This window comes from Schistocerca piceifrons, chromosome 1, assembly GCF_021461385.2.
Source record: "Schistocerca piceifrons isolate TAMUIC-IGC-003096 chromosome 1, iqSchPice1.1, whole genome shotgun sequence".
Classification (NCBI taxonomy): Eukaryota; Metazoa; Arthropoda; class Insecta; order Orthoptera; family Acrididae; genus Schistocerca; species Schistocerca piceifrons.
In genome coordinates, this window is record NC_060138.1 from 418,794,600 (window position 1) to 418,820,062 (window position 25,463).

The 25,463-nt window shown below is 42.9% G+C and overlaps 1 protein-coding gene and 1 pseudogene across 1 annotated transcript in view; one reads left to right on the forward strand and one right to left on the reverse strand.

The window, feature by feature from the left end:
• The window catches only part of LOC124731761, a 764,200-nt gene that overhangs the window by 186,987 nt on the left and 551,750 nt on the right, over positions 1-25,463 (reverse strand). The gene's annotated exons all lie outside the window — the stretch shown is intronic.
• Positions 10,855-10,972, forward strand: LOC124726134 (annotated as a pseudogene).

Sequence of the window (25,463 nt, forward strand, 5' to 3'; positions counted from 1 at the left end):
ATGAATGTATGTAAGATTGCTTCACTGGTTTCAACAGCGAGCCACTTTCTGTCGGTCATACACAGGTATATAGAAAAAAGCCGCGTCGTGTTGATATTTCATTGGGCATAGATGATGGTCGGTACCTGTTGACTGCGTGTGATCCATTATTGCTCGATCTGAATGCTGCCTCCTTCCAGATGCTAGTAACACTGCGTCTGACGCTTCTCGTCTCACGTAACACTGTGGCTCCCCTGGCGCTCTAAAAGTCTGTGCATCGTGCGCATAAAAACAAAAATATGTTTAGTCTTCCTTAAAACCCGGAAGGCAGTACTCAATAATTGTGTGTTAATCTTAGATAACTTCCATTTCCACACTACTTACAGCTTTAACGTGTAAATCTGTGGCTACTAACTGGCACTCTCATTTGGATACTGGATAAGAGCACGGTAACCCTTGTTAGAAGATGTGAATATCAAAACTGCAAATGAAGCAAGTGCGGAAATAGATCCAGGGAGAGCTAACTAGCAGCCGAAATCCAACGTATAGTTATTTTTACTCATTAGATTGTCAGTAAATTTGGTGCGCGATTGCGTAAAGATTTTGCTCTTTTACTCTATTAGACATGAGATGTAGTCTCCACCGAATCTAATGACCTTGTCTTAAACGGTTTCGACGATATTCTTCCATTGATTTTCCTTTGACCTACACACTGATGAGCCAAAACATTACGATCAGCACCTTAATAGCGAGTTGATCCACATATAATTCCTTGGAAGGTTGTCCGAAGGCATGTGACACTAGATTCCTACGCACAGGTCACGCAATTACCGTATATTACGGGCTGGTGGTTTGTGGAAGCAGAGCTGATAGAAAGCAGCGTCCCAGATATGATAGCATCGGGTTCAAAGCAGGCGAATTTACTGACCAAGAAAGCAACCTAAGTTCACTATCATGCTCCTCAAACCACGGTAGCACAATTCTGATGTTGTGGAACGGACTGTTATCCTCTGAAAAGTGCCATCGGCGTCGGGGAAGCAGGTATGTTGGTTATCGCTGAAACAACCGCTTTTCGGTTACGTAGGTTTTTTTTTTTCAGGCCAGTTTAGCCTGACTTTTAAAAACGCTCAAAATAGCTGGTTTCTGAAACAAGCGATTTTCGGTTTTTTAGTCCCCTTATTTCCTGGAATAACGGTAGAAATCTAAAAAAAGATTGAAAAATTTTTTACCCTCTCAGTTTCAAGAAACGTTGAATAAAGATACTAAACTAAATAGGCAAATAAAAGTAAAACTTAGTCCGTGCAGCGTTCGCCGCTATTCTCGGAAAGTGCTAAGAGATTAAATACTTCAAAAAATTTCAGTATTCTCCTATTGATTTTAATGTTTTGGAAACTCTGACAAAAAAAAAGCTGTAATCGAGGATCAACCATATTTGGGCATTACAAATAGCCGTGCTAAATGGTGACAACTGAGGTTGAATAAATTTGTTTTTCTTGTTAATTCTTCCGTTTCCCAACACTACAAGCAGATAAAAGCAAATTATATAATAGAGTGGGTGGTGCAGTGGTTAGCACACTGGACTCGCATTCGGGAGGACCCTGCCATTCTGATTCAGCTTTTCTGTGATTTCACTAAATCGCTTAAGGAAAACGGCGAGATGGTGCCTTCGAAAGGGAACGGTCGCATCCTTCTCCATCCTTCCCTAATACAAGTTCGTGCTCCGTCTCTAATGACCTCGTCGTCGACGAAACGTTGGACACTAATCTCTTCCTCCTCCTATTATATAGACACAGGCAGGAGATCAGCTATTTGTTTTTTTAATGTATATTATGAATGAATTGTCGTTAAGTGTTTAATTTATTACTAATAGGAAATTTCCTTCCTCTTCTATTATCTCACAGAAATGGCAGACAGATTAATCTTGAAAAGGAAATGAAGCACTGTACTACATTGCTACGTCACTTCGTAAAGTTATTTCCAGACTAGGTTTGGTGGAGTTCTGCAGTACAATGGATGTGCGGCGACGACAGCGAGAAATTACCCTGTAGACCAGGTGGAGTCAAGTGATGCACACTGCACGTACAGAGGTACCTTAAGCCACGACACGCGGCGACAGGGCCATCATTATCCCAGTAGTACTGTACCAGTTCTTATGCCATGTGTTTGTTGCTCGATTTGCCGGCCGCGGTGGCCGAGCGGTTCTAGGAGCTTTAGTCCGGAACCTCGCGACTGCTACGGTCGCAGGTTCGAATCCTGCCTGGGGCATGGATGTTTGTGATGTCCTTAGGTTAGTTAGGTTTAAGTAGTTCTAAGTTCTAGGGGACTGATGACCTCAGATGTTAAGTCCCATAGTGCTCAGAGGAATTTCAACCATTTTTTTTTGTTGCTCGTTTCTGTCGGCATTGTCAATAAAACAGTACTGATCGCTTTTCCCATTTTCTATAATAACACAATATTTCAAAACAATGAAAGTTTTACGAATAAAAATTATTTCTTTTTTGAAAAGAGTTTATTTGAAAACGAAAGATTTTGGCACTGCTGGTATGGCTAATAGATATTTCAGTTTTTTAATCGGTTTTTAGCAAAAAATAAAAAAAACACCTGTTAAAACAGAGACCAAAGAAATACCGAAAAATACCGATCATTCGGAACTAAAACACCGCTATAAATTTTAACTAGTCGTTCTTTCCCATTCTTACGGGGAAGACGTCAGTCATGAAGGGATGCAGGCGGTCCGTAACAATGTGCACGTAGTCCATAGCTGTCATGGTGCCTTCGGTTACTAACACACGCTACATGGAAACCCAAGTGAGTGTATCCCACAGAATAAAACGGGCCCCCATCAGCCTGCGTTCGGGGCGCAGTTTCAACCAGCCATTCGCCTGGGTAACAGCGTATGTGTACATGACCATCAGCCTGGTTCAACAAGAAACGTGATTTATCCGACCAGGTGACATGTTTCCACTGACTGACGGTCCAGTCTCGAAGATCCACACCCACTGCTATCGTAATGGACGATATCGATGGGAACACGTAAGGGTCGTCTGATGCAGAGGGCCCTGTTCAACAATGTACGCTGAACGAAGTACTCCGAAACGTACTTGCACCAGCGTTGTGCTCTGTCGTTATATCTGCCACAGATCGCCACCTATTTTACATCACAGGGTGATAAGCACTTCACCGCCTACTCGTGGCTTCATCGTCTTATAACCTCTTTCCACAGATGCTAATGACAGTAGCATACCAACAGTCAACTTCGCTATTTCCGATATGCTCGTTCTCATGCACCAGGCCATAACTACCATGTACCCGCTATTTGCCTACAGGAGCGGGAAACCCTCAGACACTGAAGCATTGCGGGCTTGCATATGTACAAGGCGTCGCCTCCTCGGACTACGTCGATCACAAGGACGACAGACGGCGGAACACGCGCCACCAGATGTCCTCCGAGCCTGAGTCGTATTTCCTCCGCAATGCCAGAGTGTGCGGAACTGGATCGCTACGAATTTGTTCACGTCTCCGCTATACAGGGCGGAGCAAGCCAACACGTCGGCAGTTCGCTCCACTGGAGTTCTGAACTGATTCATGGGCCGGCTCTTAGCAACCCATAATCAGAGCACGGTCGCAAGCCACCACAGCGAGACCTACGACTTTCCAGCGATACCCCGAGAAGTAATTGTTGGCCAACTACGTCGAACCCTCAACTCCCGTCGTTGTGGATTATCAGTGGTATAGTCTTTACGCCCAACTACGTTTGTTCACTGTGTATTTCAGGAGTATGCCTGTTAGTGTGGTTGTAATAAACCCTTGGTCTTGTTTACTTGTGTCTTAGTACTTCTTATCAAGCATCTCCCCGTGGGAGATACAGTATAGTAACAACAATCTGTTCTTTGTCAGTTTCGCTCGTCTTAGTGGCTTTCCCAACGTGCGATCCGTTAGAATGTTTCCCCGCTCATATCTGTTTCGCTTCTATACTTTCCTTACGGCGTCACATTTCTGTAACGTCACCAGCAGGCATTCAGTCATGAAATGATCAGTGGTCATAATGTTTTCGCCCATTAGTGTATGTTAGGCAGTAATGACAAATAGCCTCGCCAGCAATTTGCATCTTCTTGATTTTGCTAGACGTTGTGGTGAACCTTGGCAGTAACTTGGGAGGAAGAGGAGGAGGCACCTTCGTCGTCTGCTCTGCAGGCCTTCCCCTCGGCATTCCTACAGGGTGTGGGCGGTTCGTCTGTGTCCGTGTTTGCATATTGGGGAGGCTTGTTAGGCGAGTTGGCAGTGTCGCATTGTCTGCCAGTGGCTGCTCAAAGGCAGCCGCCAGTAATTATGCCACACATACCCCCGGTGGCTGTCCGATCCTCTGAACGCACCGCCTAAGTTGCGGCCAGGCTAATGAGGTCTGCTTCGCTCGCCTTGTCTGCCGTGGTCGGCGGCGGCAGATCTGCGACAGTCAACCCAGAGCGACAAAATACCACTGCGTCGTGCTGGTGGGGCGGCTCACAGAGGTGATGCTTATTGAGGAGAAGATGATGAACTCTGCTGTTTCGCAGAAGGCGTCTGCATTCGAGATGGAGAGTTTTCGGTTTATTTTTGGCCACTAGCTTCAAGTCCCGTTCACGTTGGGGGTCTGGAAAAGAAAAATCTTATCTGATGTTACTTGGGGAGGGGGGGGGGGGGGGGCATGGCGTAGCTTTCGAAGACATCGTCAGCGGTAATTAAGGAAATACTTCTACGGTTTCGCTAACTCTCGGCACTTCAATCTCTTATGGACCTGTATATACATCTATACATAGAGGGTGTAAGCGATAACTGTTTACAATGTATTACAGTGGTATAGAGGATATCGAGTCAAGCAATTCGATACTGTGCACTTGTCGTCCATCAAGATGGGAAACTGTCCTAAACCTCCGTACCAAAAAAAAATTTCGATATTCTCCTGCTCTATTTGCGCATACTACTAGCCCTAGAAAAAATAATGACTAGGACCTTTTTTGTAGGAAATTTAATTTAGTTTCATTCTGTAGTGCGAAATGTTTTCGATAGAGGCTGCTGTTAATGTATTATTCAAGAGTAACTTACAAAAGTGACCTTCAAACACATCCTCACAGCCGCTCCCACCAATCAGGTTCAAATGCCTCTGAGCACTATGGGACTTAACAACTATGGTCATCAGTCCCCTAGAACTTAGAACTACTTAAACCTAACTAACCTAAGGACATCACACACATCCATGCCCGAGACAGGATTCGAACCTGCGACCGTAGCGGTCACGCGGTTCCAGACTGAAGCGCCTAGAACCGCACGGCCACACAGGCCGGCCCCACCAATCAGGACTTGTAGTATGTTGTTCATGACACTTTCTCCTACCACTGTACATAAATTTGTGACTACACGAATTATTTGCCATATTCGACATTTGTTGATCTTCATTGACTGGACTATTACGCAACCGGTTCAAAATGGTTCAAATGGTTCTAAGCACTATAGGACTTAACATCTGAGGTCATCAGTCCCCAAGACTTATAACTACTTACACCTAACTAACCAAGGACATCACACACATCCATGCACGAGACAGGATTCGAACCTGCGACCGCAGCGACAGCGCGGTTCCGGACTGATGCGCCTAGAACCGCTCGCCCACAGCGGCCGGCTACGCAACCGGTTTAGTCGCCCATTTCGTTAACTTTGTCAGTATAAAATTTGTGGTGAGAGCAATGAAAGAAAGTCTTTTATAAACGTTATGCGAAAAACTAATTACGTTTACAGTTCTACCTAAACTTAACCCTTACAAGCACACCAGTTTTGTAGCAAGAAGGCCAGACGATCGAAACGATTTAAGAGTTAATTTAATGCTGTTAAATTCATAAAGCTGAACAAAAATTTACACAAACGTCAATTTTACAATTTGTAAGTGCACAACTGTGCCTGTGACGTAATATCTCTGTCACTGATGACCTATAAATTTGTAATATGGGAAATAATTCGTCTAGAAGCAAACTTTTGTACTGTGCTAGGTGAGAGTGCCGTGAACAACATGCTAAAAATCCCGACCGGAGGCGGATGCATATGCGTTTGAAGATCACTTTTGTAAGTTTTCCTTCAATAACAATGACCTCTATCGAAAACGTATCCCACCACAAAATTTAATTATATTTAAATTCCTACGAAAAAAGGTCTTATACATATTTTTCTCTAGCACTAATAGTTGGCGCAAAGATAGCGAGAAAATAGTAGAAATATCGCGCGACGCGCATGCGCTGTGGCTTTGATGGTTTTGTAGGCCAGTTTGAGCTGGTTTTCCTAGTTGGTGGAGCGCAAATGTTCTATATCAAATTGTTTGTCGCGACTTCCTCTACACCAATGTGATATGTTGAAACAATAATCGCTTACACCCAATGTATCTACGTACAAGATCATTCCCCTGCTGATGTTTCAAACATTCAAGGATAATAGAGAAGGGTAAATAAGCTGATTAGCCAGAAAATTATGACTACCGATCTATTATAGATATAAACCCGTCCAGGCAATAGCACCGTCACTTGGCGAGGAATGACTGCCAGTCGGACACACGCACGGTGCATGTAGTTTCAGTGGGCGTGCTATCTGAGAGTAGAATGGGGAAGGGGCGCGATCTATCTTAGTTTGAACGACTGAATATTGTGATGGTGTGATGGCCCGGAGGCTAGGCACGAGCATTTCGGGAACGGCTCGACTTGGGTGTTCGAGGAATGCTGTGATGAGTGTCTTCAACACGAGGCGAAACTAAGATGAAACCAATTCCAGACGTCGTAGGATTTGGGATTGGGCGGGTACCCCTCATTACAGAGGTCGGGCGTCATAGGCTGGGCAGACTGGTAAAACAGGACAGGCGGCTAACTGGCAGAACTAACGTCAGACTTTAACACTGGGCAGAATACAAGTGTATCTGAACACACAGTGCCCCGAATACTTCTAACGATGGGCCTCCACAGCCGGCGACTCAGGCTTGTGTCAATGTTAACATCATGATTAACATCATGACATCGGTAACTACCAGAGAAATGGGCACGTGACCATCGACACTGGACGTTGGGGCAATGGTAGAGCGTTGCATGATCTAATGGATCCCGATACCTTCTTCAATATTCCGATGGTACAACGCGAATACGTCGTCTTACAAGAGAACAGCTCCTTGACACCCGTGCTGCGGTACGAAGGCAAGATGGCAGCGGATCCATTCTGCTCTGAGGAACATTCACGTGAGCATCCATGGGTCCAGTAGAGCTCGCGCAAGGCACTATGACGGCGGTTGCAGACCACGTACACCCCTTCATAACGATCAAGTTTCCCGATGGCAGTGGCATTTTTCAACAAGACAACGCTCCATGTCAAATGGCTTGGCTCTGAGCACTATGGGACTTACCTGCTGTGGTCATCTGTCCCCTATAACTTAGAACTACTTAAACCTAACTAACCTAAGGACATCACACACATCCATGCCCGATTCGAACCTGCGACTTTAGCAGTCGCGCGGTTCCAGACTGTAGCGCCTAGAACCGCTCGGCCACTGCGGCCGGCGCTCCATGTCACAAGGCCAGGAATGTGATGGAGTGGTTCGAAGAACCCAGTGGCGAGTGCTAGTTAATGTGCTGGGCTGCCCAACTCGCCATTTCTGAAACTGATCAACAACATCTGGGATGTGACTGAACGTTACGTCAGAGCTCATCGCCTCCTCCCCGGGATATACGGGAATTAGGTGACATCTACGTGGAAAAATAGTGCCAACTCCCTCCAGCAATCAACGAAAGCCTCATTGCTTCCATGCCACGATGGGTCGCCGCTATTATCCATACCAAAGGTGAACATACCAGCTATTAGGTAGGTGGTCATAATGTTCTGGTTTACATCGATTTGAAGTAAGGGACTCTTGTCCGGAACAATACAGTCGAAAGCTATAAGCGAAAATCGTTCTGATAGCTCTGACAGTGGACCTGTTCTACTTCTTTGCTTTCCGTATTTTGGGAAGAGGTATTATGGACCAACACAAGAAAAAACTTCCAGTAAACATGCGCCACTAAGTGCGTCCGTTGAGAACTATGAGCAGTTGTTCACCTTTGCTACTGAGACGCACATCTCTTCTACTGAAGACAAGCTCATAACTCTTAAAGTACGCACTTTAAAACGCATCTTTACTTGACTCTTTTTTTTCTTCCTTTACTGTCTCTTACAAAATATGGAAAGCATACTACCTCTTACAAAATATAGAACGCAAACGGCTTTCAGTAGAAGAGGTCCACTGTCAGAGGTACCAGAACGATTTTCGCTCTAAATTCTCTTATCTCATTCTCGTGGTCCATACGCAAGACACAGCGTGGTGCCAGTCTGTCAAACTGTCTTCATCGAGTAAATGTTCTGTAAATCTATCCAGGGGGTTTCAAGAGAACTGGTTTGTCTCTCTTCCCACCATTTAAGTTCTTCGAATATTTCTATTGGGCTTTCGAATGTGTAACACCGGCCAGTTACTATCCCTGTAACACATCTTGATAGTCTGTTGTCAGGCCCACTTGATACTTCAAACACTAGAACAGTACATCTGGTCACACTGGCGTCTAGTACGTGATTTTATTTACAGATGTCTGCATTTTTCCTTACAAATTTGAGTGTCCCCTAAACACTTATAGATGTGGGGTGCTCAAGATATTCAGCGCTAATCTTGTAATCATACACTGCACGGTTCTTTCTTTTTGTCACGTGCGTTACCTTGCAATTATCCACATTTAAAGAGAGCTGCAATTCATTTCACTATGTGAAAATCTTGTCCAAGTCTTTCTGCAATTCCTTTGATCGTCTAGCGATCTCTTATAGACTGAGGAAGAGGGTGCAATGGTTAAAACAGCGGACACATATCTAGGAAAACCGGTTCATACATTCATTCGGTAACACTGAATCACGTTTTCCTCGTGGCTTCTTTAATTCAATTCAGCCGAATACTCTGGTGGTTTATTAGACCAGTGCTCAGCCTCTCGTCGTTCTTTGTCCAACTGAACAAGCGCTCCTTCTCTCATATCCTCGACGTCGACATAACATTAAACTCTACACTAACCTCCTTGAACTCTTTTTCTTCATCTGTTCTCATAGGATGGTATGCCCCCTTCGAAGTATAATGTTCATTGCCAAGTTAATAACTTCTTTCTACGTAAATTACTCGATTTACACGCCCTCGATAAAGAATAAATTGGAATTCTGAAGAACAGTATGCACTTGACAAACCTAGTAAATACGGAATAACGAGTATAAGAGATAATTTCGATTACTGAAGAGGTTCTAGATGATTCTAACTCAAAATGACGGAACAAAGAAAAGACATAAAAATTAGGTTTCGCCGTTTCCTTAGCAGAGACGGACCATTAGTTCTGATGGGAAAGATAAGGGAAGGAATGAACTACGTCCTTGTTGAAAGAATAACCCAACATTTAGGGAACCACTACTCGCAAATATCAGTCCATATCTTAACGACTTTGACACCTCGTTCAGATTTCTAAACCTCCGGATTTTTTATGTGAAAACTCTTAAAGCTTTTTAAGTAGTACAAACGTATTTTAACATTCTACATATTTATTCTTCGTTTCTACATATTTGTAGCTCTCTGCCACTAGAGTGCTCCGATTTGTAGCGTGTAACGTAGCGGTATGTAACGTAACAAAGTCGGTGAGTGAGAAACAGCGTGCTCTAATCACGTTTCTAATTCAAAGAGTTCGTCCAGACATGGAGCACCTTCCTTTAGCATGCCACTGACAGACCACGTACGAGCGCTTCGAAATCTGCAGCAATAGGGCGACTAGAGTTCACTGTCATCGATCATCCTCCATAGAGTCCCGAGTTGGTCCCATCTGATTTTCATCTGCTTCCAGAACTTAAAAAACACCTACGAAGACTTCGCTTTTATAGTGATGAAGCGGTGCAAGTAGGGAAGAGGTTGTGGTTGCATAAACGAAGTCTAACATTCTATAGTGATGGTAACAATAAACTGGTCTCTTGCTGGGAGAAATGTGTTCCTCGCCAGAGTGACTATGAACATGGAGAAAGGAAGTCTAAATGTACAGAATGTTAATAACGTTTATTTTATCTAAAAAACTTTAAGGGAATCGTCATATCAAACGACAGATCCTGAACATATTTTATGGCAATGTGAACGTACTGAATAATCTGTTATCAATGCACGAAATTTGCAGTACTCGTGAGCAGTTATCAATTGATTAGTTCGAGTGATATGTTTCAGTCATGCGGGGGCTCTTCTGTTAGATCTGAGTTTACACAACAACCTTGAACGTCGTTACTGCCTCCTTGTTAATTGAAAGCGGAGTTTCGAAATCAATTATTCATTGAAACCGGCTATTGATCTACCGTCTAGCGCCCTGCATCGAGATAATATTGCTAATTCATGTGCCTATTATGCTGGACTTCTAGCGCTTGCTGAACGTCAAGTGTCGGTAAATTTCTTGCATCTGGTGCTGGAAGAATATGCTTTCGTTAACCAGATGTCTGATATAGGTGCCTTGTAGCAGAAATATCTATCAGATGCAATCCCGTAGCACTGGGGACCCTTACAAAAACCTTCGGGCAAAAAGACCTCGCTATTCAGTACTGTCGAAACTTCAACCTGGACAACAGATCAATAGTACAGAAGAATAACAGGGAATCTGTATAAGACGCCCTTTTATTTGTTTTGGTTTTACAAAAACATGCCGCAGCATTTTATATGCTACCTTCAATGGATTTTTTGTTTATTTTCTTTCACATATGACGCTATTAGTTGTGTATGCTGGTAGTTTTACATCTACCATGCATTCTACAGCTTGTCATTGTTTTTTCGTCATGCAACATCACGTGGGCAACGGCCTTGCCGCAGTGGATACACCGGTTCCCGTCAGATCACCGAAGTTAATCGCTGTCGGGCATGTCCGGCACTTGGATGGGTGACCATCCGGGCCGCCATGAGCTGTTGCCATTTTTCGGGGTGCACTCAGCCTCGTGATGCCAACTGAGAAGCTACTCGACCGAATAGTAGCGGCTCCGGTCAAAGAAAACCATCATAACGACCTGGAGAGCGGTGTGCTGACCACTTGCCCCTCCTATCTGCATCCTCAGTGAGGATGACACGGCGGTCGGATGGCCTCGATGGGCCACTTGTGGCCTGAAAACGGAGTGCTGTTGCTAACATCACGTGAAATGGCGGTAAAGACTTTATGCCGATAAATTATATCAAACGCGGGTGTGACAGCAAAAACCAACAATATGGAATGAAACATTTTGGCACGTCATGAACAAGGGAAGAAAGACCACAGCATAGAAAAAAGACGTGGTGTAGAGCACATAGCTGGTGTCACGTGAGAGAAAATAAACAAAAAGTCCCACTGAAGATATCATATAAAGTGTAGACACATGTTCGGGTAACAACAAACCTAATAACAGGTGTCTTGCATTAGCCGGAAGTTCTCTCCAGCTTTTCTTAGAAAGTACGAAAATAAGAGCAGCTACAATATCCAAAAGATGACTGGAATACAACTGCTTTATTTTTCCAGGATTTCGGCCGTTGTCACTCTTTCCTATTCAGAGCCCGTGGTCAGTTAGGCGAGTCGTGTAGCCTGCGTTTTGGAAAGAGCTAACGGTATTAAAACAGTTGTCATTGAGTATACGAACGCCAACACTGATTTATATTGGTTGTCGTGTTCTTACATGCGTGTTGAACTCACTGGTAACATGGATAAGAATATCAATCATTGAACAACAAAAACTGTCTTAGAACTATGGAATTTATTGGTAGTATTTTGTCGTTCTCTCTCTCTCTCTGTATGTTTGTGTGTGTGTGTGTGTTTGTGTGTGTAGACGGTCGCAATATGTGAGTATGTTTTCTAAGTTCCCTCTGCACGCACAATCAGCCTCCTGACCAAGGTTTACGTGCAGACAATCCATGGAGTGTTCTTTCTACACTGTGCTCTGTCAAAATAAATAAAATTAAATAAATGGGGGCGATGATAATGATAAGCTGCCTTGACAGTGTATTTTCGAAATCAGACGTGCAGTCTTTTATTTCCATTTCGGTAAGTGCTGTTACGCAGACGTACTGCTGACGGCTCACCGTGGAGACGCTGTTACCTGTCACGTGAGCCGGGGGACAGTGGGAGGACAGGGCAGGCGCGCTGCCGCTGACCGATCCAATTAGCGGGCCGCCGCGGGTGTCAGCCGCACGCGGCGCCGCCTCCCGCCTCTCAATCACTTATTAAAGCCGCCGCCGCTGCCGCCGCCCACCTCTTACAACTAATTTGCGCGGCCCGTCCGGTCCCGGCGCCGCCCCTGGTGGCCGCCGGCCGCGCAGCGCGTGCCGTGTTAATAGGCGACGACGAGCGCCGCCTAATTCCATTACTCGTCCAGATTTAGCGGCCGGCCGGGCCTCAATTACTGGCAAGACCGCTCGCCAACGGCGTGCGTGCGTGCCTCGCTCCTATCTCCCTGTCCTCTCCCCACCCCACCGCTCCCTATCGTACTGATCCACGTGGGTCGACAGAGCGGTCTTGTGGAAATAGTAACTCGTTTAAAGACTTCCATCTCCAAAAAGAGATACGATGACTACCTGTTTGATAAGTCAGCACTATTCCGACTTTTTCGATGGGGACCTCCTTTTCTCCCTACCGTATGATTTCTTTCTTTCTTTCTTTCTTTCTTTCTCGGTCCTCTGTCCCGCTCCAACGCGGGGTCGGCTTTGTTATGACAATCGGTATTGTAACTGTAAACTGTCGGAGCTGCATTGGCAAAGTACCGGAACTTCAAGCGCTGATAGAAAGTACCGAAGCTGAAATCGTTATAGGTACAGAAAGCTGGCTGAAGCCAGAGATAAATTCTGCAGAAATTTTTACAAAGGCACAGACGGTGTTTAGAAAGGATAGATTGCATGCAACCGGTGGTGGCGTGTTTCTCGCTGTTAGTAGTAGTTTATCCTGTAGTGAAGTAGAAGTGAATAGTTCCTGTGAATTATTATGGGTGGAGGTTACACTCAACAACCGAGCTAGGTTAATAATTGGCTCCTTTTACCGACCTCCCGACTCAGCAGCATTAGTGGCAGAACAACTGAGAGAAAATTTGGAATACATTTCACATAAATTTTCTCGGCATGTTATAGTCTTAGGTGGAGATTTCAATTTGCCAGATATAGACTGAGACACTCAGATGTTTAGGACGGGTGGTAGGGACAGAGCATCGAGTGACATTATACTAAGTGCACTATCCGAAAAATTACCTCGAGCAATTAAACAGAGAACCGACTCGTGGAGATAACATCTTGGACCTACTGATAACAAACAGACCCGAACTTTTCGACTCTGTAAGTGCAGAACATGGAATCAGTGATCATAAGGCCGTTGCAGCATCCCTGAATATGGAAGTTCATAGGAATATAAAGAGTAATAGAAGGCAGATTCCAGACTACCTAACAGATCAAAACGAAAATTTCTGTTGCGACACTGACAATGTTGAGTGTTTATGGAAAAAATTTAAGGCATTCGTTAAATGCGTTTTAGACAGGTATCTGCCGAGTAAAACTGTGAGGGACGGGAAACATCCACCGTGGTTCAACAACAAAGTCAGGAAACTACTGCGAAAGCAAAGAGAGCTTCACTCCAAGTTTAAACGCAGACAAACAGATGCTAAACGATGTCAAAGTTAGCGTAAGGAGGGCTATGCGTGAAGCGTTCAGTGAATTCGAAAGTAAAATTCTATGTATCGACTTGACACAAAATCCTAGGAAGTTCTGGTCTTACGTTTAATCAGTAGGTGGCTCGAAACAGCATATCCAGACACTCTGCGATGATGATGGCATTGAAACAGAGGATGACACGCGTAAAGCTGAAATACTAAACACCTTTTTCTAAAGCTGTTTCACAGAGGAAGACCGCACTGCAGTTCCTTCTCTAAATCCTCGCACAAACGAAAAAATGGCTTACATCGAAATAAGTGTCCAAGGAATAGAAAAGCAACTGGAATCACTCAACAGAGGAAAGTCCACTGGACCTGACGGGATACCAATTCGATTCTACACAGAGTACGCGAAAGAACTTGCCCCTCTTCTAACAGCCATGTGCCGCAAGTCTCTAGAGGAACGGAAGGTTCCAAATCATTGGAAAAGAGCACAGGTAGTCCCAGTCTTCAAGAAGGGTCGTCGAGCAGATGCGCAAAACTATAGACCTATATCTCTGACGTCGATCTGTTGTAGAATTTTAGAACATGTTTTTTGCTCGAGTATCATGTCGTTTTTGGAAACCCAGAAGCTACGTCTACAGACGTTAAAGTAACCTCTGGCGTGCCACAGGGGAGTGTTATGGGACCATTGCTTTTCACAATATATATAAATGACCTAGTAGATAGTGTCGGAAGTCCCATGCGGCTTTTCGCGGATGATGCTGTGGTATACAGAGAAGTTGCAGCATTAGAAAATTGTAGCGAAATGCAGGAAGATCTGCAGCGGATAGGCAATTGGTGCAGGGAGTGGCAACTGACCCTTAACATAGACAAATGTAATGTATTGCGAATACATAGAAAGAAGGATCCTTTATTGTATGATTATATGATAGCGGAACAAACACTGGTAGCAGTTACTTCCGTAAAATATCTGGGAGTATGCGTGCGGAACGATTTGAAGTGGAATGATCATATAAAATTAATTGTTGGTAAGGCGGGTACCAGGTTGAGATTCATTGGGAGAGTCCTTAGAAAATGTAGTCCATCAACAAAGGAGGTGGCTTACAAAACACTCGTTCGACCTATACTTGAGTATTGCTCATCAGTGTGGGATCCTTACCAGATCGGGTTGACAGAGGAGATAGAGAAGATCCAAAGAAGAGCGGCGCGTTTCGTCACAGGGTTATTTGGTAACCGTGATAGCGTTACGGAGATGTTTAACAAACTCAAGTGGCAAACTCTGCAAGAGAGGCGCTCTGCATCGCGGTGTAGCTTGCTCGCCAGGTTTCGAGAGGGTGAGTTTCTGGATGAGGTATCGAATATATTGCTTCCCCCTACTTATACCTCCCGAGGAGATCACGAATGTAAAATTAGAGAGATTCCAGCGCGCACGGAGGCTTTCAGACAGTCGTTCTTCCCGCGAACCATACGCGACTGGAACCGAAAAGGGAAGTAATGACACTGGCACGTAAACTGCCCTCCGCCACACACCGTTGGGTGGCTTGCGGAGTATAAATGTAGATGTAGATTTGGCAGTGTTAATTTCAGAGGGTGGCCGGATGCCCTTCCTGGCGCCACCCCAAACCCCCTGGGGCGGAAGTAGTGTACCCCAGCTGTCTGTGTCTAGTGTAAGTCATGAAATAGTGCGAACGTTTTCAAACGTATGTGAGTCGTGTAACTGAGGCGGAACTTGGGTACCAGCCCGGTATTCACGTAGCGGGATGTGAAAAACCGCCTAAAAACCACATCCAGGCTGGCCGGCATACCGACCCTCTTCGTTAATCCGCCAGACGGATTCGATCCGGGGCCGGCGCGCCTACCCGAGTCCGGGAAGCAGCGCATTAGCGCTCTCGGCTACCCTGGCGGGTTTTCTCCCTACTGTATGTTACAGAGTGTAAAAAAGCCATATCTTGGAGGAAAAAAGTAAGACGCGCGCAATAAGGTGTAATTTCTTCCGTCAGTGTGGTCTCATATAATTACTACATCTTGTATTTAGAATTATACAGTTCTAAGAGCAAAAGCTCCAACCAGTATTATAATTACATATGTTTTCGAAAGATTTATCTGATTTCTCCTAAATGAATGAAGACAGAAACTTGAGTGAAGAATGACTTTTTGCTGTTGCTGAATCATCAGCCTTCTGACTTATTTGACGCGCCCCGCCTCCTGTACCAGCCTTTCCAGTACTAGTCTCTTTATCGCAGAGTAGTACTTAAGCCTACATCCTCAAACATTCACTGGATATATTCCAATCTCTTTCTTTACAATTCTTACCCTCTACAGCTCACTCTAGTATCACGAAAGTCATTCCCTGCTGTCTTAACAGATGCCCTACAATCCTGTTCATTATTCTTGTCATTGTTTTCCATATTTTCCATTCCTCGCCGATTCTGGGGAAAACCTTCTCATTCCTTACCTTATTAGTCGACCTAATTTTCAACATTCATTTGTAGCACCACATCTAAAACGCGTCGCCCCTCTTCCGTTCTGGTTTTATCACAGTTCATGCTTCACTACCGTACAATGCTGCCTTCCAAACGTCCATGCTCAGAAATTTCTTCGTCAAATTAAGGCGTATGTTTAACAATACTAGACATCTCTTGGCTAAGAATGCATTTTTTCCCAGTGCTATTCTGCTTTTCATGTCCTCCTTACTCCGTCCGTTATGTATTATTTTGCTCTCTATGTAGCAGAATTGCTTAACTTCGTCTGCTTCGAGATCACCAGTTTTGATGTTAAGTTTCTCGCTATTCTAATTTCTGCCGTATCTCATTACCTTTTACTTTTCCTGGTTTACCCTCAATTCCCTTTCTACACTCATTAGGCTGTTCATTCCAATCAGCAGATCCTGGAATTCTTCATTTTTACTGAGGGTAGGAATATCATCAGCGAATCTTAACACTGATATCCTTTCAACCTGAATTTTAATACCACTCCTGAACCTTTCTTTTACTTCCGTCACTGCTTCCTCTGTGTACAGATTCACCAGTAGCATCGAAAGATTATATCCCTGCCTTACACCCTTTGTAATCTGAGCACTTCGCCCTTGATCTTCCAGTCTTATTGTTCCCTCTTGTTTCTTGTACATAGTGTATATTACCGTCTTTTCCAAAAACTTATCCCTAATTTTCTCACAATTTCGCACTTCTTACGCCCATAAATAGAATGTTTTTGCTTTTTACAACGGTATTTCTTCAACGTGGTTGCACATACTATCCTGGGGTACATTTTATAACCACGCTCAAAGTTTTTATTTATCTTTCACGATGTTCAATAGGCCCTCCCACAGGTAGCGTGGCCATCATCCTACTATAGATCCATCCCATAAATGTGCAGCTAAACGGCAAAATAAAGGAATTTTAAATAATATAAACACATTAGTGTCTAATAACAGGATAGCCAGTTCCTCTTCAAAAAATTCTGATTAAATGACGTAATGTCGAGAAAAAGTGGATACTTAATTATAATTACAATATTAAATGTTTGACGTTACATAAGTAGAGCCAAATACATTATGGATGGAAACAGTGCCACATACTAACCGGACAGCTGCACAGAATATAGAATAACACAGTCTGTGTGAAAATAATATTTGCAAACGAATGCACGTCTCCGTCAGTGTAGGTTATTTTTCTGACTCGGTGCAGGCAAACTACGAAGACACACCGAAGTACCAGCAAACCGAAGGGAGGCAAGATAAAACTTCATAAAATCAAATACATTCATTTTAATTTTTTGTTTCCGTACTGCTTTTAATTTCGTACTTATTTTCTCTATTTAATAACTATATTTAAATATACTTATTGTTATATAATATGGCATAAATTAATATCTTCATTATTGCATTATTACAGTTAAAAGTTTCAAAGAATTTTTAATGTTAGGAATGTACTATACGACCTGATTCAGACTCTTAGGAGGGTAGGTTTCCAGAGAGACAACCATATTAAGTAAGTAAATTTATCTCATTCAATTATTCATGACCTTAATTCGTTAAAGAAAGCTTTCTTGCTTCCCGTTATTCCTCTTTTTGTTTGTTTCTTGTTTTATTTTTTTATTCTCAAGTTTTCACTTTCATCACTGTTTAAAAAGCAATGAGGACAAACTATATCGCTGGTTTACATCCATATCTCTTGGTTTATTCCTTTCATACAATTCACATATTGTTAGTAATCTATATATTTCCTCAATCTGGTTGCCTTACTTCCAATCTCTTAAACATTCCGGATACCTTACTCCACTGAAGCTGTCGAAATGATACTACAGTTACTAGCTGAAATTCCAGATTGACGAAATTACTGAAATATGGGCTTTTGTGCCTGGTATCGTCTTTATCTCATCATGTAAGGTTAATAACAATACAAGGGGCCGCGTGATTGTCATTTTTTAAAGATTACTAAAAGAAAATACCCACATCAGAAGCATAAATTAATTAGTATACAGTAAACTGTATTTCGGCTAGTGCTTAAAATAACAGAGAGCTAAAAATGACTCATAAGGGCACGGAGTCGGACTCGCAATAGAGTTCATATTCCTTTACGCCTGCACCACCCATTTCACATTTCTTACTGCATGACTGCCGTTTCTTCTGTCTGACGTGAATGCACTGATCTTCCCACAAAAAATGTTTCACGAGTTCCCACACTCTGGGCGAGTTTTCGGTATTGTGTTTCATCTGTTATTATGTTAACCACCAGAGAGTGGTAGGATCCACAACCCTCGAGGGGACTGGGGTTACCGTAAGGAAATTATCATGTCCTGTAGCGGGCGCAGAACCAGTATGAAACAGTAGTATTTTGTGTACCCTAGCTGCAGGCCGAGCAGAACTGCAATAAGCTGGAGGATCTCCACATATATGCTATTTGTATTTATCATGTTGGATATGTGTGAATAGCAGTTTAAAATTCTCGTATGTGTCCTTCATGTTAACTGCAGAAGCAATCGATATAGAAGGAAATTTTTTCCCATTGTGGAGAAGTTCTGCTTTTGTGTGGACCACCTGTTTGTGTCGAATTTCTCCTTGTGATTTTCCTAGCGCTACATGTAGTTGACTGCAAAATGCCACCTGCGTGATCTACATTCTGCTCATTTGCACGTTCTGAAGATGTTTGAGAACATTATCAGTCTCCGAAATCTGTCCACATACTTTGAAGCAGTACGCGTCAAGAGAATTTCCAGTAGAAAACGCGCCAACAAATTTCAAGCCGACACATGAAGAAATTTGAGGATGTGCGTTGCTGTTTTCAATATTTGTATTGCAGCTTACGCTGGAAACTGTGGCCTCTTTCGATTGGGACCGATGACCATCGCAGTCTGGTCCCTTTCATCCCACAAACCAACCAACCAACCTCTTTCGATTATGGCATCAGAACCCCGTGTGCTGGTCGTCTGTTTGAGACATGTGCGCATCTGACGTGTTCGCGTCATGTATCTTCGCACCCACTACGATCTGAATGCAAATCCATACGATCTTGTGACTCTAAATTGTTGAATTCACTATTTCCTGAAAGGTCTAGCATTCCCTTCGCAACAACCAGTATATCGGGACTATATTTTCTGGAGGAGCGAAGTACACAGTTTCCGCGAAATGCAAAACTGATTAACCTGATCAGAATTTAGCACGGTAATCTCCTACCGCTGTCATGTTTCCTAACAATATGTTTACGGTCTGTGTTACAGAACAACATATAGAATTTGAAGAGAATTCTCTGCATGAAAAATTATGGTTGTGATGTCAAGGAAATATTTTCCTGCGGCGCGGTGTGGCCACGCGGTTAGAGGCGCCATGACACGGTTTACGCCGCCTCTTCCGCCGGAGGTTCAAGTCCTCCCTCGGGCATGGGTGTGTGTGTTGTTCTTAGCATAAGTTAGTTCAAGTAATATGTGAGTCTAGGGACCGAGGACCTCAGCAGTTTGGTCCCTTAGGAAATCACAGTTGAACATCTGAAATATTTTCCTGTTATCGTTATTTAATTTTGGAAACTAATAGTAGCCACAAGGACTGGCGTAGGAAGCTAGTGGGGTGTTCTGAAACTACCCAGTTCCACGCCTGCAGCTTGTTTTGCATGTCACGTGAGATATGTCTCTTGAAGTTCTTGAAAAACGAAAGCATATATGCCGCAGGGCACGTACATATTCCAGCTATCGACCATCCTAGGCAGAATTTGTTTTTCTTGTTGATCTAATGCTCACCTTCAAAAGCCCTAAACCATCGTTATCACGTAGTTCTTGCAGCTGTAAATTAGATGTACATTTCCTCCATATGCAACTGGAAATTTTAAGTAGATAATGAAGATGTCTCCCGTCGCTCTGTAGAAGAACAGTGTCATATGCAGGGGTTGAATGCACACAAATTCCGCTTGAACTACAGGTACTTAGTTTGCTACAATCGTGTTTTCAACTCGTTAGGTCGTTCCTCAGTAAGAAAATAATTAATTACCAATTCGTGAAAGAAAATTAATCTTAATGTGGTTGATTGCATAATACCAGTCAATTTTCCCGTAAAGAGCTCTCGATATGATGTTTCGTGCCCACTGTTATGACCAGACATTATGCACTTTTGAAATATTTTTAGCCAGTTGTTACCTGATGATGGCCTAATAAATCGACAACTGGTTTGCTGTGAAATAAATAAAAGTAGGGCAATTGTAGCTAGTTTCCTTTTCACCTTAAAAAATAAGAATTTCATTATTAATTCCACGACAATATTTTTTTGGTCCTTAGACACGCATAGCTTATTTAAAGCAGTGATTTTTTAACGTTCTCTAAAAAACTGTCACATTTGCAGACCTTACAAGGAAATTATGCATGTGTCATGTATCAGAGATACAGTTGACAAGGGCCCTCTTACGAATTGCTACGGAAACAAGAAAAAAAGACCTACGAAGTAAACAAAATACCTTCACTGCGGTATTTTTTAAAATTCCCTTAACCTTTTTGTTTAATCCTGTCACCAAAACAAATTTGGCCATGACAGCTGTAAACATCTCGTGATTTATCTACAGTATACCGAAGAATTATACCTGGAGATGTCTACTTCGTGAATGGGACATACTAGGAAAGCGTACTCCGGGGAAATGCGCGTTGCAGTTCGTTTGCTAGTCCTGCGAAAGGCGGAACACAAATTGAATACGGGGCGTTGGCGGCCACAGCGATGGGAAGCACGCGATAACTAGCGCGCCCGCTAACTCAGTTACCAAAGTCTCCGCCAGGGGCGCCTCGGGGACTATTTCCGGAGGAGTTCTAACATCGACCGCCAGAGGGCTGGAGCGGCAGTGGCTCATCCCAAGGGAGGGTGCGCACACTCGGGGAGCAGCGGTAGGGGAAATTTTGCGGTCAGATTGGCTGAGGAACGGAAAGACACGCAATGACGAAAGAAAAATACAAAATGGATAATGCAGGAAGTCTGAGCCAACACAGTGGAGTCTTGGGAGCGTCGACCTAAAGAGGGGTGCCGAAACGCAGAGGGCTGGTAAGACCTCCATATTTTATAGTCTTTAAGATATTCTGAAACTGTTCGTCCGTCTTTTAGCAGTCAGTCTGACAATATATGAAGTGCTTTTTATTCCATTATCAATCTGGAAATGATGGAGGTGACCACAAAGGCATTACCGACAGCCGTAATGGCTTTACGAAGTTGCTATTATTGAGCAAATATTTTCCAAATTTTATTTTTGTTTAACACTGTTCGAATTGTGGCGCTGAGTACGAAGATTCCACATCAATCTCTACTGAATGTCGTATCAATTCCTCTTTTCAGCAGAACTCCGTTTATACTACAAACTGCAGATGTGACATGGTCTAGGCACTTAATTCACCCAACATTTTGCAATAGTAAATTTTCAAGCCCATAGTAACTTTTCTACCTAAAACTATTTTTACTAACTACACAGTAAATATACTCGTAAACATAATACCAGCGTTCAAAGTTAATACATACCAACTAAAGAAAAAACTTTCTTTATATTCTGAAGCATTTTTTTTCTCACTGTACGGCTCTTGGTTTCCTACACCTTCATTAGGTGACAAGAGACTTACGCAATTGCAAAAAAAGATAGCTTGACAACGGAGAAGACGTAAGGTGATACAGTAGTTATGACTTATAAAACTGTAGGTGTTCGTTCTTGCATACAGAATTCTCGTAATTATGTAGTCCTCTCATACACACATAAATGAAAATTTATTTAGCAAAGGGGGAAACAGCTAACGATTTCTGTCCAACGCTTATTGATACCTTGTATTTTCTGGTGAGTCACCTTTCTGACTCTTTTTAACCATGTCTTTGATGAGAGTCACTATTGCGTAAAGCGAATGTCAGGGGTTCGAATCAAACCTCTGACCTGTGTTGTTACTGAGTCTTCCACATACATCACTTTAACAACTGGATCTTATGCTATGTTGCACGTCCTCTGGTAATCCCAAAAGATCTAAATACCTGGCTGCCATATATCAAAAACAACAAAAACAGCGTACTAACTGTTTTATGTGAATGGATAGAATTTGACACAGTCCTGAACAAAACCTAAAAAAAGGCCAAGTGAAATAAGTTAAAATAAAGGTAGCAAAAGAGTACAACCGTGGCGGGTTTTAACCAGGCACGGCTGCATTTCACAATTAGTTGATCTACCACATGCAATGAAATGTTTCGTCAGTCTCTCTGTCTCTTATTTTTTACAGTAGACAGTACTTTGAATGCCTTGATGCTGTTTACCGCTACTTTTATTCGTCTGTTGATCTGTTTAGCTCTGCAGGCCTAGTATGTCCAATGTCAAGTATTGTCTTTCCACATATTGTGATCTCTATGTGCCGTTTGAGTTCCACATATTGCAATCTCTATCTGCCGTTTGAGTTTCCGCATTTACAGCCGCGTCCCCCAGTTGCAAATTAGCTATATCACATTCAATAGTAGTCTTTCACCAGCCTGCCCATACCTCTAGTACGTGGAATTCCTTGACTATTCTTTATCATACATCATGTCGTACGTTATCTTAATTTTCAACACCCTCCTTGAAGAGCCGTATCAGGTGCTTCTGAATTCATCTCTTGCATTTTCCTCTTGCTAAACGTATCGCTTACACAGAATATTGAGTTTCAGTAATTTCGTCCTCGATTCTTTGTCAGTAATTAACACTAGAACATTTATTTTTCTGCAGAAATATATTTATTGTCTTTTTGCATGCACTAGTCCTCTTCCTTCCCTGCTTCAGATATTTCTGGTACAAATACTAATTAGAGAACGACTTCTTTCAAAACTTCTGTGTCTTCTTCAGTTTCGATGTGATAGTTCGGACGATACTGTACCGCTCTCTACAAGACCTTTTCACCTTTCTCATTGTTTTTGTTTAACTTCTGAGTCAAGTAAGCTGTCCTTTTAACAATCCTTCCTATCCTGTGGTTTGCGAATATTAACGTTATCATACCGCTGCAAGTTCTTTCCATTGCAATGCAAATTTCTTTCTACCTTTCGTGCCGGCCGCTGTGGCCGAGCGGTTCTAGGCGCTTCAGTCCGGAACCGCGCTACTGCTACGGTCGCAGGTTCGAATCCTGTCTCGGGCATGGATGTGTGTGGTGTCCTTAGGTTAGTTAGGTTTAAGTAGTTCTATGTCTAGGGGACTGATGACCTCAGATGTTAACTCCCATGGTGCTCGTAGCCATTTGAACCATCTACCTTTGTGCGGATGTTTTGAAAATTTTTATCTTTGGCAGCTGAAAACTTGCATTTCTATTTCATCGAAAACATGTTCTCTCTCCCGCATCGATAATACTTATTGGGTTTTCAGAACAATATGTACTTACATACTTTCCTTGTTAATTTCAGGATGTATGGTATGTACATAAGCCTCCGCGGCTTTTGTCAGGTTTTCGTAACATTCTTTTGGGTTGTTAATCGTGTTGTGTTGTAATATGAACCAGCTTTTCGGTCAGTGTTGTAGAGGCCACCATGAGACTACGTTACATTGATACAAACGTGCAAGATACCTTGATTAAAGACATATTAAATAGTGCCGAAACGTTGTTCCATTTACAGTTCAAATGGCTCTGAGCACTATGGGACTCAACTGCTGTGGTCATCAGTCCCCTAGAACTTAGAACTACTTAAACCTAACTAACCTAAGGACATCACACACATTCATGTCCGAGGCAGGATTCGAACCTGCGACCGTAGCAGTCGCACGGTTCCGGACTGCGTGCCTAGAACCGCGAGACCACCGCGGCCGGCCCATTTACAGTATGACGTCGTCAGCAATCGGAATTAATTTAATGGAAATTATAGGTTCTTTAGTGTTTCTTGAAGCAAAGTGGACGTGATTTTAAATATACTGATAATATAATATGGTAATGCTTAACAAGCTGAAAAAGAGTAATGAGGTGTAAAGCATCTTTCTTCACTGTCAAAGTAAATATTTTTGCTTAGTCTGTTTAGATACGTCAAAAAATAGCAGCCCATATCCAAAAGAAGAATTCGTCATGTTTTCAGTTTAAAACATATGCTATTTGGTTGGTTGGTTTGTGGGATTGAAGGGACCAGACTGCTGCGGTCATCGGTCCCAGATGCTATTTGTTAACATACGTAGATAAATTTATGTTACGACGGATATTAGGCAAAAGGTAAAGAAAAAGAATGTTGAATCGAATTAACAACCTAATGAGTACAGAATATGGATTCAGTGGAAATCGAAGAAAGACGAAAGTAATTCGAAGAAGCAGGAGGACAGCGAGAAACTTAGCATCAAAATTGGTGACTAAGAAATAGACGAAGTTAAGCAATTCTGCTACCTATGCAAAATAACACACGATCGACGAAGCAAGGAGAAAGTAAACTAGCACTGACAAAATGTGCATTCTTGGCCAAGAAGAGTCCAGTACTATCAAACATATTCCTTCATTTGAGGAAGAAACTTCTGAGAATGTACGTTTGGAGCGCAGCGTCGTACAGCAGTGAAATATCAACTGTGTGGAAACCAGAAAAGAAGAGAATCGACGCATTTTGAATGTGGTGCTACAAACGAATTTTATGAATTAGATAGGCTGATAAGATAAGGAATGGGGAGGTTCTACGCAGACTCGGGCAGGAAAGGAATGTATGGAAACTGTGACAATGAGAAGGGACAGGATGATAGGACATCTGTTAAGACTTCAGGGAATAACCTTCATGGTACTAGAGGAAGATGTAGACGGTAACAACCGTAGGGAAGACAGAGTTTGGAATACATACAGCACATAACTGAGGACGTAGTTTGCAATTGCTACTCTTCGATGAGAAGGTTGGCACAAGAGAAAAATTCATGTCGGGGCGCATCGAACTAGTCAGAAGACTGCTGACTCAGAAAAAAAGTATAAGGTTAGAATCGCAGATAATCGAGGATTTGTGGACTGAAGTTACTGTTTCAAACTGACTTACATACTGATCAAACGTAAATTCTTTTCGTTTTTCTTTTCAGGGGGGCTGTCAACGTTTTACACGTGAATGGTAAAGACTGACTCGTATCTAGATCCAGCACCCTGCTTTAATGTGATTGAAAGTGTCACTATAGCGTCCACATGCTGCAGAGTGGAAGTTCCGTTTCCCAGTTTCTAATTTCTGACACTGCTGGAAATGCACATTACTTTACATTATACGTGATTTCAGCAGAAGAAGATGGTAATGTTTACTGTGAGACGGAATGGTTTTAGATGCTCTGTTGGTTGTACACCGTTAGTTACTACAGTGTGCCGGATCTAAACTCTTAATTCAGACAAGCCAGATTCAGTATCACTTGAAAATTATT